A 10,902-nucleotide genomic window follows, 5' to 3' on the forward strand; every position below is an offset into this window, starting at 1 on the left:
TGGACTGTTTACTTGCGTAAATGAAAGTGCTAGAGAATTATTCATGCTAATCCTCTGCCCGGTCCTTTCAATTATTTACATTGCTTAAAGCTGTTCGATTATATATATTTTTAAAGCTTCCCCACAGCACTGCGTCTGACTGCTGGGAAGTGGAGTTAATAACGTGTTCCCTCTTACAGGAAGTGGAGAGATGAGGAATAAATTCAGCAGAGAGAAGGAGAGCGCGTGCGGGAACGAAGGGAAGAGAGTCGCGTTTAGAGCCGAGAGACAGAGTGAACGAGTGGAGACGGAGGGAAATGAGACACCTTTAATCGCAGACTTTTCATTTACATTCTCTCTCTCTCTCTCTGTCTCTCTCTCTCTCTCTCTCTGTTTCTCACATTCTCTCTCTCTCCCTCTCTCTCTCTCCCTCTCTCTCCCTCTCTCTCTATCTGTCTCTCTCTCCCTCTCTCTCTCATTTTCTTTCTGTCTCTCTCTGTCTCTCTCTCTCTCTGTCTCACTTTCTCTTTCTGTCTCTCTCTGTCTCTTTCTGTCTCTCATTCTCTTTCTGTCTCTCTCTCTGTCTCTAATTCTCTCTCTCTCTCTTTCTCTTTCTGTATCTCTCTCTGTGTGTCTCTTTTTTTTTCGTACCGCCCTTCAGACACTAAATAAGATAGTTACACGTCTCCCAGAAGACAAAAATATCAACAATTTACACCGATCATCCTGTTCAAAAGTTTACACCCCCCCCCCCCCCCCCCCCCGGCTCTTAATGTATCGTGTTGCCTTCTTGAGCGTCAGTGAACGTTTGCACCTTTTCTAATAGTCGTGTACGACTCTCTCTCTCTCTCTCTGTTTCTCACATTCTCTCTCTCTCTCTCCCTCTCCCTCTCTTTCTCTCTCTCTCTCTCTCTCCCCCTCTCTCTCTCCCCCCTCTCTCTCTCTCTATCTGTCTCTCTCTCCCTCTCTCTCTCTCTCTCCCTCTCTCTCTTCCTCTGAGGAGCAGCTTTTTTAACTCCAGAGACTTCCTTGACCTCTGAAAAAGGGAAGCGGTGGTGAGTTTTTTTTTTTTGTTTTTTTTTTAAAGTATATTTTAAAGAGATATTTGGACCTTCTAGTGTTTCTTAAAAGCAACACAGTGACTATTTGCACATTTTGAATGTCAGCACAACCCCCCCCCCTCAACACCACCACACCCCCCCCCCCCCCCCCCGCCCCAAAAAAACCCCCCAAAACAAACAAAAACAAACTTCCAGGCACCAGTCTCTAACACTTATAATATTACAAACCTCTGCCTCGAAGCCTTAAAAAGGAACAGTACACTAGTCAAGAGAAGGTCATCTAAATGTAAATGCACTTGTGTGGATGTTCACACTTCTGCTAGCACAGGTACACTGAAATGAGGTGTGTGTGTGTGTGTAGCAGTGGTATAACGTGCAGTATAACGTTACACACCATTTCCATCATGCATTAAAGTATGTGTGAGGTAGAAAGAGACCGAGCGAGACCACACACATCACTCGAAGCCTGGCGTTGATTGTTTTCCTATAACAGCACAACACACACTCTATATATATATATATATATATATATAGTTAGTTTTATTCTTCACATCAAATAATCATCCTCCATTCTTGCCATATTGTAACGCTGGGATTTCTCTCTAAAACTTTCATCACCGCTCATTTAATCATTTACATTTAATCATGTAAATGTAAGGGGGTTGGGGGAGAACTGCACAGGAAGAAGGTAGAAGGTGCATGTGGAGAGTTCTCAGGATCAAATAATGAACGGCGATCAATTACAGATTCCCCGCGGCAGACGGAAGATTTGACCTTTTCTCAAGTACAGTGCTTACAGCGCTTTTAAAAAAAAAAAAATTAAATGGAACGAGTAAAAGTCGGAATTGTAGATGGAACGATCTAGAAAGCACTATCAACACACACACACACACACACACGATACAGTAGCTTCATCAGCATGAGTGATCCAGATGGTAATGTATTATATAGCATGATGAAAATCTTCTTTTTTGGATGTGGCACACACACACACACACACACACACACACACACACGCATTTCAGTCTCCACGCTGCCTTTCATTACACTGCTCTTAGACTTAAAGCTAATCCATAGTGTAATGTCCGAAACGGAAAGACACATTTCAGTGCAATTTTTCTCTCTCACACACACACACACACACACACACCCCTGCGTATCGTGAAAATGGGCTCCAAAACAACACAATTTCCACTTTAACTCCAAACAGATGACCGATGATCCTAAACACACTTCTCGTCTGAAGTTTCTGCAGAGTCCGCATTTTCTATCCCTGATTATTTACACGCCCCCAGCCCCCCGCCCCCTCCCCCGCCCCCACCACAGAGAATCGTACACGAGACACCTGGTTCCTGTTTTCATCCTCATAAATACCATCGTAACTTCCTAGCTACATTAGCGTCATTTCAGACGCCCGAACACCGTAGGTCTCGGCTTCGCGACAACGTTCGATGTAAACATCCGACTATAAATGTCAGGTTTTGGCCGAAGTTCTTGGTGAACTCGTTTGCTGAGATCGATCTGGAACTTGGTTCCTGATCGTACTCTGACCGGCCGCTTCCCCCGCCCCTGCGTTTCGCTCTCGAAGCACTTTCGGCTTCTTTTTTGGCTCGGGTCGCTCCAAACACATAAACACAAATCCAGCAGAAGCCCTAAGTCATCAAACGGCTCTCGTGGTGACACGTTTACGGCGTCCGTTCTCTCCAGAGACTCGTCCGCGTGCTCCGTTATAAAAACCCCTCGGCTGATTTACGGGCCGCGGGCCGCGGATGGACAGAAACTCACTCCCTGTTTATGTATTTAACACCTTTATTTATTTATTTATTTATTTTACAGAGCTCTTTATTGGCTTAACACCTCGAGGATACGTTTATTTTTTACTCCACTTTCAGATTACTCTTTAGACTTCAAACCGTTTGGATGAAGTGCAGATACAGAGTCGTAATGTGTTCCTTTATAAACACGTTATAGACGATGCTGTAACGAGTCATGCCTTTTAATTAAAGAGGAGTTACGAGAAGGTAGATAACGCCTTTTCAGTGTACGTGAATGTTACAAGAAGAAAAACTGTATAGCAGCATCTAAGGATGCACTGCATACCCTTATTTTATACCTCACGCTATAACACACACACGTGCGCGCGCACACACACACACACACACTCTTACATTCTGGATGTTGCGTCCAGCCAGATGCACGGCCAGCTGTATCTGGGGATGAATATTCTCATGAATATGATTCATGATGCAGAGGAAGGCTTTTAAATGCTGAATCTGTGTGTGTGTGTTCAGATGACATGGGAAGGCAGATGTGTGTTTACAGTAGATGTGTGTGTGTGTGTGTGTGCATGTGTGTGTCATGTGTGTGTGCATGCATGTTTGCGTGTGTGTGTGTGTGTGTGTGTGTGAGAGAGAAATTGATGGCAGAAAGTGAACAGTTCAGCACACTGGCAAGTAAATAAAATCTAACCTTCAGGTTATTTTTGCAAACACAACATCCTTAACTGTTACTGAGGTACTTACATTCTCTCTGTCTCACTCTCTCTGTCTCTCTCTCTGTCTCTCTCTCTCTCTCTGTCTCTCTCTCTCTGTCTCTCTCTCTCTGTCTGTCTCTCTCTCTCTGTCTCACTCTCTCTGTCTCACTCACTCTCTCTGTCTCTCTCTCTCTCTGTCTCTCTCTCTCTGTCTGTCTCTCTCTCTCTGTCTCACTCTCTCTGTCTCACTCACTCTCTCTGTCTCTCTCTCTCTCTGTCTCTCTCTCTCTGTCTGTCTCTCTCTCTCTGTCTCACTCTCTCTGTCTCTCTCTCTCTGTCTGTCTCTCTCTCTCTGTCTCACTCTCTCTGTCTCACTCACTCTCTCTGTCTCTCTCTCTCTGTCTGTCTCTCTCTCTCTCTGTCTCTCTCTCTCTGTCTGTCTCTCTCTCTCTGTCTCACTCTCTCTGTCTGTCTCTCTCTCTCTGTCTCTCTCTCTCTGTCTGTCTCTCTCTCTCTCTGTCTCTCTCTCTCTGTCTGTCTCTCTCTCTCTCTGTCTCACTCTCTCTGTCTCACTCACTCTCTCTGTCTCTCTCTCTCTGTCTGTCTCTCTCTCTCTCTGTCTCACTCTCTCTCTCTGTCTCTCTCTCTCTGTCCCTCTCTCTGTCTCATTCTCTCTGTCTCACTCTCTCCCTCTGTCTCTCTCTCTGTCTCACTCTCTGTCTCACTCTCTCTCTGTCTCTCTCTGTCTCTCTCTCTCTGTCTCTCTCTGTCTGTCTCTCTCTCTCTGTCTGTCTCTCTCTCTCTGTCTCTCTCTCTCTGTCCGTCTCTCTCTCTCTGTCTCACTCTCTCTCTCTGTCTCTCTCTCTCTGTCCCTCTCTCTGTCTCATTCTCTCTGTCTCACTCTCTCCCTCTGTCTCTCTCTCTCTGTCTCACTCTCTGTCTCACTCTCTCTCTGTCTCTCTCTGTCTCTCTCTCTCTGTCTCACTCTCTCTGTCTCTCTCTCTCTGTCTCTCTCTCTGTCGCTCTCTCTCTCTGTCTCTCTCTGTCTCACTCTCTCTCTGTCTCTCTCTCTGTCTCACTCTCTCTGTCTCACTCTCTCTGTCTGTCTCTCTCTCTCTCTGTCTCTCTCTCTCTGTCCCTCTCTCTGTCTCATTCTCTCTGTCTCACTCTCTCCCTCTGTCTCTCTCTCTGTCTCACTCTCTGTCTCTCTGTCTCTCTCTCTCTATCTCACTCTCTCTGTCTCTCTCTCTCTGTCTCTCTCTCTGTCGCTCTCTCTCTCTGTCTCTCTCTCTCTGTCTCTCTCTGTCTCACTCTCTCTCTGTCTCTCTCTCTCTGTCTCTCTCTCTGTCTCTCTCTCTGTCTCAGTCTCTCTCTCTCTGTCCCTCTCTCTGTCTCACTCTCTCTTTCTATCTCTCTCTGTCTCTCCCTCTTTCTCTATCTCTCTCTGTCTCTCATTCTCTTTCTATCTCTCTCTCTCTCTCATTTTCTTTCTGTCTCTCTCTGTCTCTCTCTCTGTCTCTCTCTCTCTGTCTCACTTTCTCTTTCTGTCTCTCATTCTCTTTCTATCTCTCTCTGTCTCTCTCTCTCTGTCTCTAATTCTCTCTCTCTCTCTCTCTTTCTGTATCTCTCTCTGTGTCTCTCTGTCTCTTTCTCTAACACACACATCTCACACATTTGGATGGTTTTCCTGTAACCGCGTGCCACTGAGCGTTTTTCTCCGTATGTATTTGCTCAGTAATTTATCTTCAGGAAAACAGTGCAGTAATGACGGAGGGTTAAACTCTGAGAACGAGAGCAGAGAGACTCGTTGGACGCTGTGATGGGGGACTGCGGAGATCGGGAGGGCGTCGTCACACCTCGCCGACTCTGAGGGCACTGCAGTGTTGTTCACGCGCCTCCAGCTCGCTCGGCACGCAAACACGCTCCACGGCAACACGGAGGAAGAGGAAAGGGTGAGCTGGAAGAGATGAAGTCTGAGTGTCGGGTTTCCTACGACACGAGTAACCTGATAAAGATATCTTTATTACGTCTAAACCGTATGTTTAATCGAGAGAGCTCTCAGAGCTATCAGCAAGCGTGGTCATCAGCCCTCTCAACCCTCTCTGACCCCCAACGTCCTAAAAAGATGGGACATGTGAAGAAAAGCATTTCACTGTGCGGTACACTCTTAACAAATAAAGGTTCCAATTAGAACCCCAAAGGGTTTTTCTGGGGTTTTTCAGCCTGATGCCACAGAAGAACCTCTGACTCCACAAATGGTTCTTCACAGCAGTGCCACAAGGAACCATGTTATCAACAGTTCTCTAAAAAAAAACAACCCTTAGTTAGTGCTTTAAGGAACCAAAGTAAGGTTCTTAAAATCGGTGCCAGGGGAACCATTTAAAGTCCCACAAAGAACCTTATAGGGTTCAGTTTAACCCGGTAAGGTATGATAACGCGAAGAACCAACACTCTGAAACATAAAGAACTTCTTTAAATCTCCAAAGAACCATACAGCTCAACTCATGAGCCCAATACTACGAAATATGGTTCTTGACAAGAAGAAGGTTCTTTGCAGAACCTATAGTGCTGTAAAGAACCATTAAAGAACCTGTATTGTTAAGAGCGTGTTGTATAAGTGAGAAATGAATGCTCCTTCTTGTTCTTCTTCTTCTTCTTCTTATTCTTCTCTCTTGGTGCCCCGTGTGAGGAGTAACCACTCTTATGTACGGTCGTACGATCTCCAGACAATAACGACTGTCAAACGTCCTCTAGTTTAGTAAGAAATGCATGGATCATAAATAATGCTGCAGTATCGGGCTTGGATATTACACAACGCTGCAGAAGTGGTCTAAAACACCAACGCTCTTACAGGACGGTCGTTCATCTCGTGCTGGACGTGCGGAGCTTGAAGCCGTCACCCTGACGACTTACATCCAGCGTTAAACTCGCAGCACCGCTTTGTTCCTCGCTGACCTTAAAGCCACAGTTCAGCGCCGCTGAGCGCGGAGTGTTTTGCGTCCTGTCTCTGTATCCGGCAACACAGAGGAGTTTATATAGAAATCCCATGCTGTTGTTTATTTAGTCCTGTCCTGAAGACGCTATTTCACATGACAGACGTTTACATATACTCCACAAGACAAAATAATAGCTGAATTCCTTCAAAAGTTTACACACACTCGATTCTTTAACCCCGTGTGGCGTCACCTGGACGATCCACGACATGATGTTTTTATGTTTCGTGATAGTTTTTGTGTTCGCGAGTCGTTTGTTTGTCCTGAGCAGTTAAACTGCCCACTGTCCTTCAGGGAAATCCTCCAGGTCCTGCACGTTCTCGGCTTCTCCAGCATGTTCTGCATATTTCAGACCCTTTCCGACAGCGGCTATATGACGCCGAGGTCCGTCTTTTCACACCGAGGGACTCGTACACGACTATTAGAAAAAGTGCAAACGTTCACTGACGCTCAAGAAGGCAACACGATACATTAAGAGCCGGGGGGAGGGGGGTGTAAACTTTTGAACAGGATGATCGGTGTGAATTGTTGATATTTTTGTCTTCTGGGAGACGTGTAACTATCTTATTTAGTGTCTGAAGGGCGGTACGAAATGAAAAAAAAAAGATCTTTAAACATAATAACAACAATTTGCAAGATTTAGCAGGGGGTGTGACAAGGGGTATGCAAACTTTTGGGCACAACTGTGTGTGTATATATATTTTATATATATATATTGTATATATATAATTGCCCTTGTGATGTTTGTCGGTGAACGAGACCCTTTTAGCCATGCTCGTGTTCGACACACGTGAATGGAAGAGGATTGCGATGATGACGTCGCACGACGCGTCTCGGCCCGAATCTGCGGAAGTTTTGAAAAATCGCACGCTCCTCGGAATAGTCCGCAGAGTTCGCTTGATCTCTCCTTCGCTTGACTTCCTGTTTCCTGTAGATGTCTTAATCTCGAGATATACGCTAAAAAATAGAGCGGCGTCTTCGGTGCAAATGTACTTGATATGTTTGATCATCTCAGACGAACACAGTTTTATCTTTCACCTGTTGTGCTAGGCTGCAGTTACACTATATTGATGCACTATGTAATGAATAAAACACACACACTCTGTGCGTGTGTGTGTGTGTGTGAGAGAGAGGGGGGGGGGTAATCAGACTTCCTCTCTCACTTCCACCCTGACGCAGCCAGTGAGTACAGACGTCTCGCGCGCACCGTTTGCATCCTTCCGTTACTACTTCCGTGACAGTCTCGGTTCTTCCCGTCCTCTCTCTTGCTTCCTGACTGATGAGCATGCTGCGCTGTCCGCGGTGCTGAAACCTGTCCGTCTCTCCCTGCTCGCTGCTCGTCAGCGACGCACGCGCCTTTTAATGCGACAAGGCAGACGGACGCGCGAGAGCCGGACTGAAACAAGAGAATAACCGAGAGGTAGAGAGAGAGAGAGAGAGAGAGAGAGAAGATGAGGGGATGAGCGGAGCAGAGCTGCTTCTGCACGTCGAGCGCGCGGTGTAAAGGATGACACCGTGTTTGGCGCGCGCGGTGCTGTGCGTGCTGAGCTGCTTCAGCGTGTCGCGGGTTTTGGCCGGTAAGTGCGCGCGAGCGCGTGTTTGTTACGAGACAAAAGGCAACAGGCTTTTCACGAGGGTTATGGGATTCGTTCTGGTGCGCGCGCGCGCACGCGTGAGAGAGAGATAACGGGGCATGAGAGAGAGAGAGAGAGAGAGAGAGAGAGAGAGAAAGAAAGAAAGCGTTTGTATGCACTGCACGCGACCACGCTTTGCGTCCTCGTGCGCTGTACGTTGCATTGGAATTACAGGTGACGTTAGCAGGTCAGATGCCTGACTGTATATCTTATGCACCTGTTACACACACACACACACACACACACAGAGACAGGGGGTTATATTTTCAATAAATGTATTTAATGCAAATTAAGAAGTAAATAAGTTCTATATAATTCTAGATTTATGTCTAGTGTGAAAACTACAGACACTTCAGTAGTGTATTTATATTGTTTATATTGTTTATATTGTGCATATATTCATAATTAACATGTATTGTATGTGCACATGTTTGCAACAACGCATGAAAGAAGCAGTAAAGGAATGAATGGCTGCAAACCAAGAGTCACAGCGGCCGCTGATATGAATGTGGCGTAAAGCGTAAGCGCTAATTTTGCACGTTAACCGTTCGATTCCTTTTTTTTTCTTTTTCCCCAAGACAAATTTCACTTCTTGTCGTTTTGTTCCCATCAAAACCACTTGAACACGTCGTAATCATGACCTCGGAACTCGTACACGCAAACTTCCGAGGAGGATTTGAAGGCAGCACAAGCACAAGCTGGGCAGCTTTCACTAGACATTTAAACATTAAAACAAACGACTATCATCGTCCATCAGCGCTACAGATTTACTGCTGACCGTTAAATCAAGACTCAGACACGCGCATGTGATCGTAAAACATTAGTGAGAGTGGCTGTACATCTACCGCTAATGTGGAGAAGAGATCCATTAATCAGAAACTGACGTGTTCCTCCTCCACCTCCTCCTCTACATCCTCCTCCACCACCTCCTCTTCTTCCTCCTCCCCTTCCTCCTCTACATCCTCCTCCTCCTCCTCCTCTTCTTCCTCCACCTCCTCCTCCTCTACCTCTACCTCCTCCTCCTCCACCACCTCCTCCTCTACCTCTTCTTCCTCCACCTCCTCCTCTACCTCTACCTCCTCCTCTTCTTCTTCCTCCACCTCCTCCTCCTCTACCTCTTCCTCCTCCTCCTCCTCCTCTACCTCTTCCCCCACCTCCTCCTCCTCCTCTACCTCTTCCTCCACCTCCTCCTCCTCCACCACCTCCTCCTCTACCTCTTCCTCCACCTCCTCCACCACCTCCTCCTCTACCTCCACCTCCTCCTCCTCCTCCACCACCTCCTCCTCTACCTCTTCCTCCTCCTCCTCCTCCACCACCTCCTCCTCTACCTCTTCCTCCACCTCCTCCTCCTCCTCCTCCTCCACCACCTCCACCTCCTCCTCTACCTCCACCTCCTCCTCCTCCACCTCCTCCTCCTCCTCCACCACCTCCTCCTCTACCTCTTCCTCCTCCTCCTCCTCCTCCACCACCTCCTCCTCCTCCACCACCTCCTCCTCTACCTCCACCTCCTCCTCCTCCACCTCCTCCTCTTCTTCCTCCACCACCTCCTCCTCTACCTCTTCCTCCTCCTCCTCCTCCACCACCTCCTCCTCTACCGCCACCTCCTCCTCCTCCTCCACCACCTCCACCTCTACCTCCACCTCCTCTACCTCTTCCTCCACCTCCTCCTCCTCCTCCACCAATTCCACCTCTACCTGCTCCTCCTCTTCCCCTCCACCTCCTCGTCTTCTTCCTCCACCTCCTCCTCTACCTCTTCCTCCACCACCTCCTCCTCTACCTCCTCCACCTCCTCTTCCTCCACCTCTTCCTCCACCTTTTTCTCCACCTCCTCTACCTCCACCTCTCCCTCCTCCATAAGTTAACCATAAGTTACCTTAAGCACGTTTAATTATGATTTGACTTGTATGAATTGTTCCAAATTTTCATTGAGGTCTGTCTTTGAGACACGCCTACACATTTTATGGGTATACTCCTAAATCATATGTACAAAAGTTTGTACACCCCTGCTATTTTCTACAAACGTAGTACAAAAAATGCGTTGTTACATTGAAATAAAACACAGGGATACATTTTCTCCTCCAGCATCACCAGCACAGTCCCATCGGCCCGAACGTTACAGCCGAGTCAGCAGTAATTTTATCATCGAGCTCAAAGGTTTGCGCCCCCCCCGCCCCTCACCCGTCGATGTACTGTAGTTATATTAGTCCAGTGTGCGTTGTTAATGTCTAATGACTACACAGTCAGCACATTTTCACAGTCACACAGTCTCATTTAAGTCATCATCATCGGAGCAGATGTGAACTCTCATGCTTTTCCCCAGCTGAGCTGTTGCGTTCCAGGTTAAATCGGAAAAAAATAAACAGTTCTGTAATGTGATATATTTACAGGTTCGCTTTCACAGATGTCGTCCAGTAACTTGTCTGCCCACGTTTTTGCTTTTACAACTGCCGCCGTTATCTTTCCCATCTTCCGAGCAGCTTTTGTAACCTTTCTGTTCTAAAGCTTGGCCCGTCTTTCCTCATTCTTCTCCCGCCAGATATTACACCACCTTCCAAAAATCACATCTGGAGGCCAAAAGGAGCTTTGATTTGTTGTGAAACTTTTTAAAATAGTTTTTTTTCTGGTGATTTTGCAGTATGTTTTGGTTTGTTATGGCAGGATAACAGCCACATCTGTCTGTCTGTCTGTTTTTCATGGAAGAGTCACCGAGACATTTGCACTTAACTGTTTTTTTCTCTGGAATGTAATGAAAACAGGATTGG

Source organism: Ictalurus furcatus, chromosome 3 (genome assembly GCF_023375685.1).
Source record: "Ictalurus furcatus strain D&B chromosome 3, Billie_1.0, whole genome shotgun sequence".
Taxonomy (NCBI): domain Eukaryota; kingdom Metazoa; phylum Chordata; class Actinopteri; order Siluriformes; family Ictaluridae; genus Ictalurus; species Ictalurus furcatus.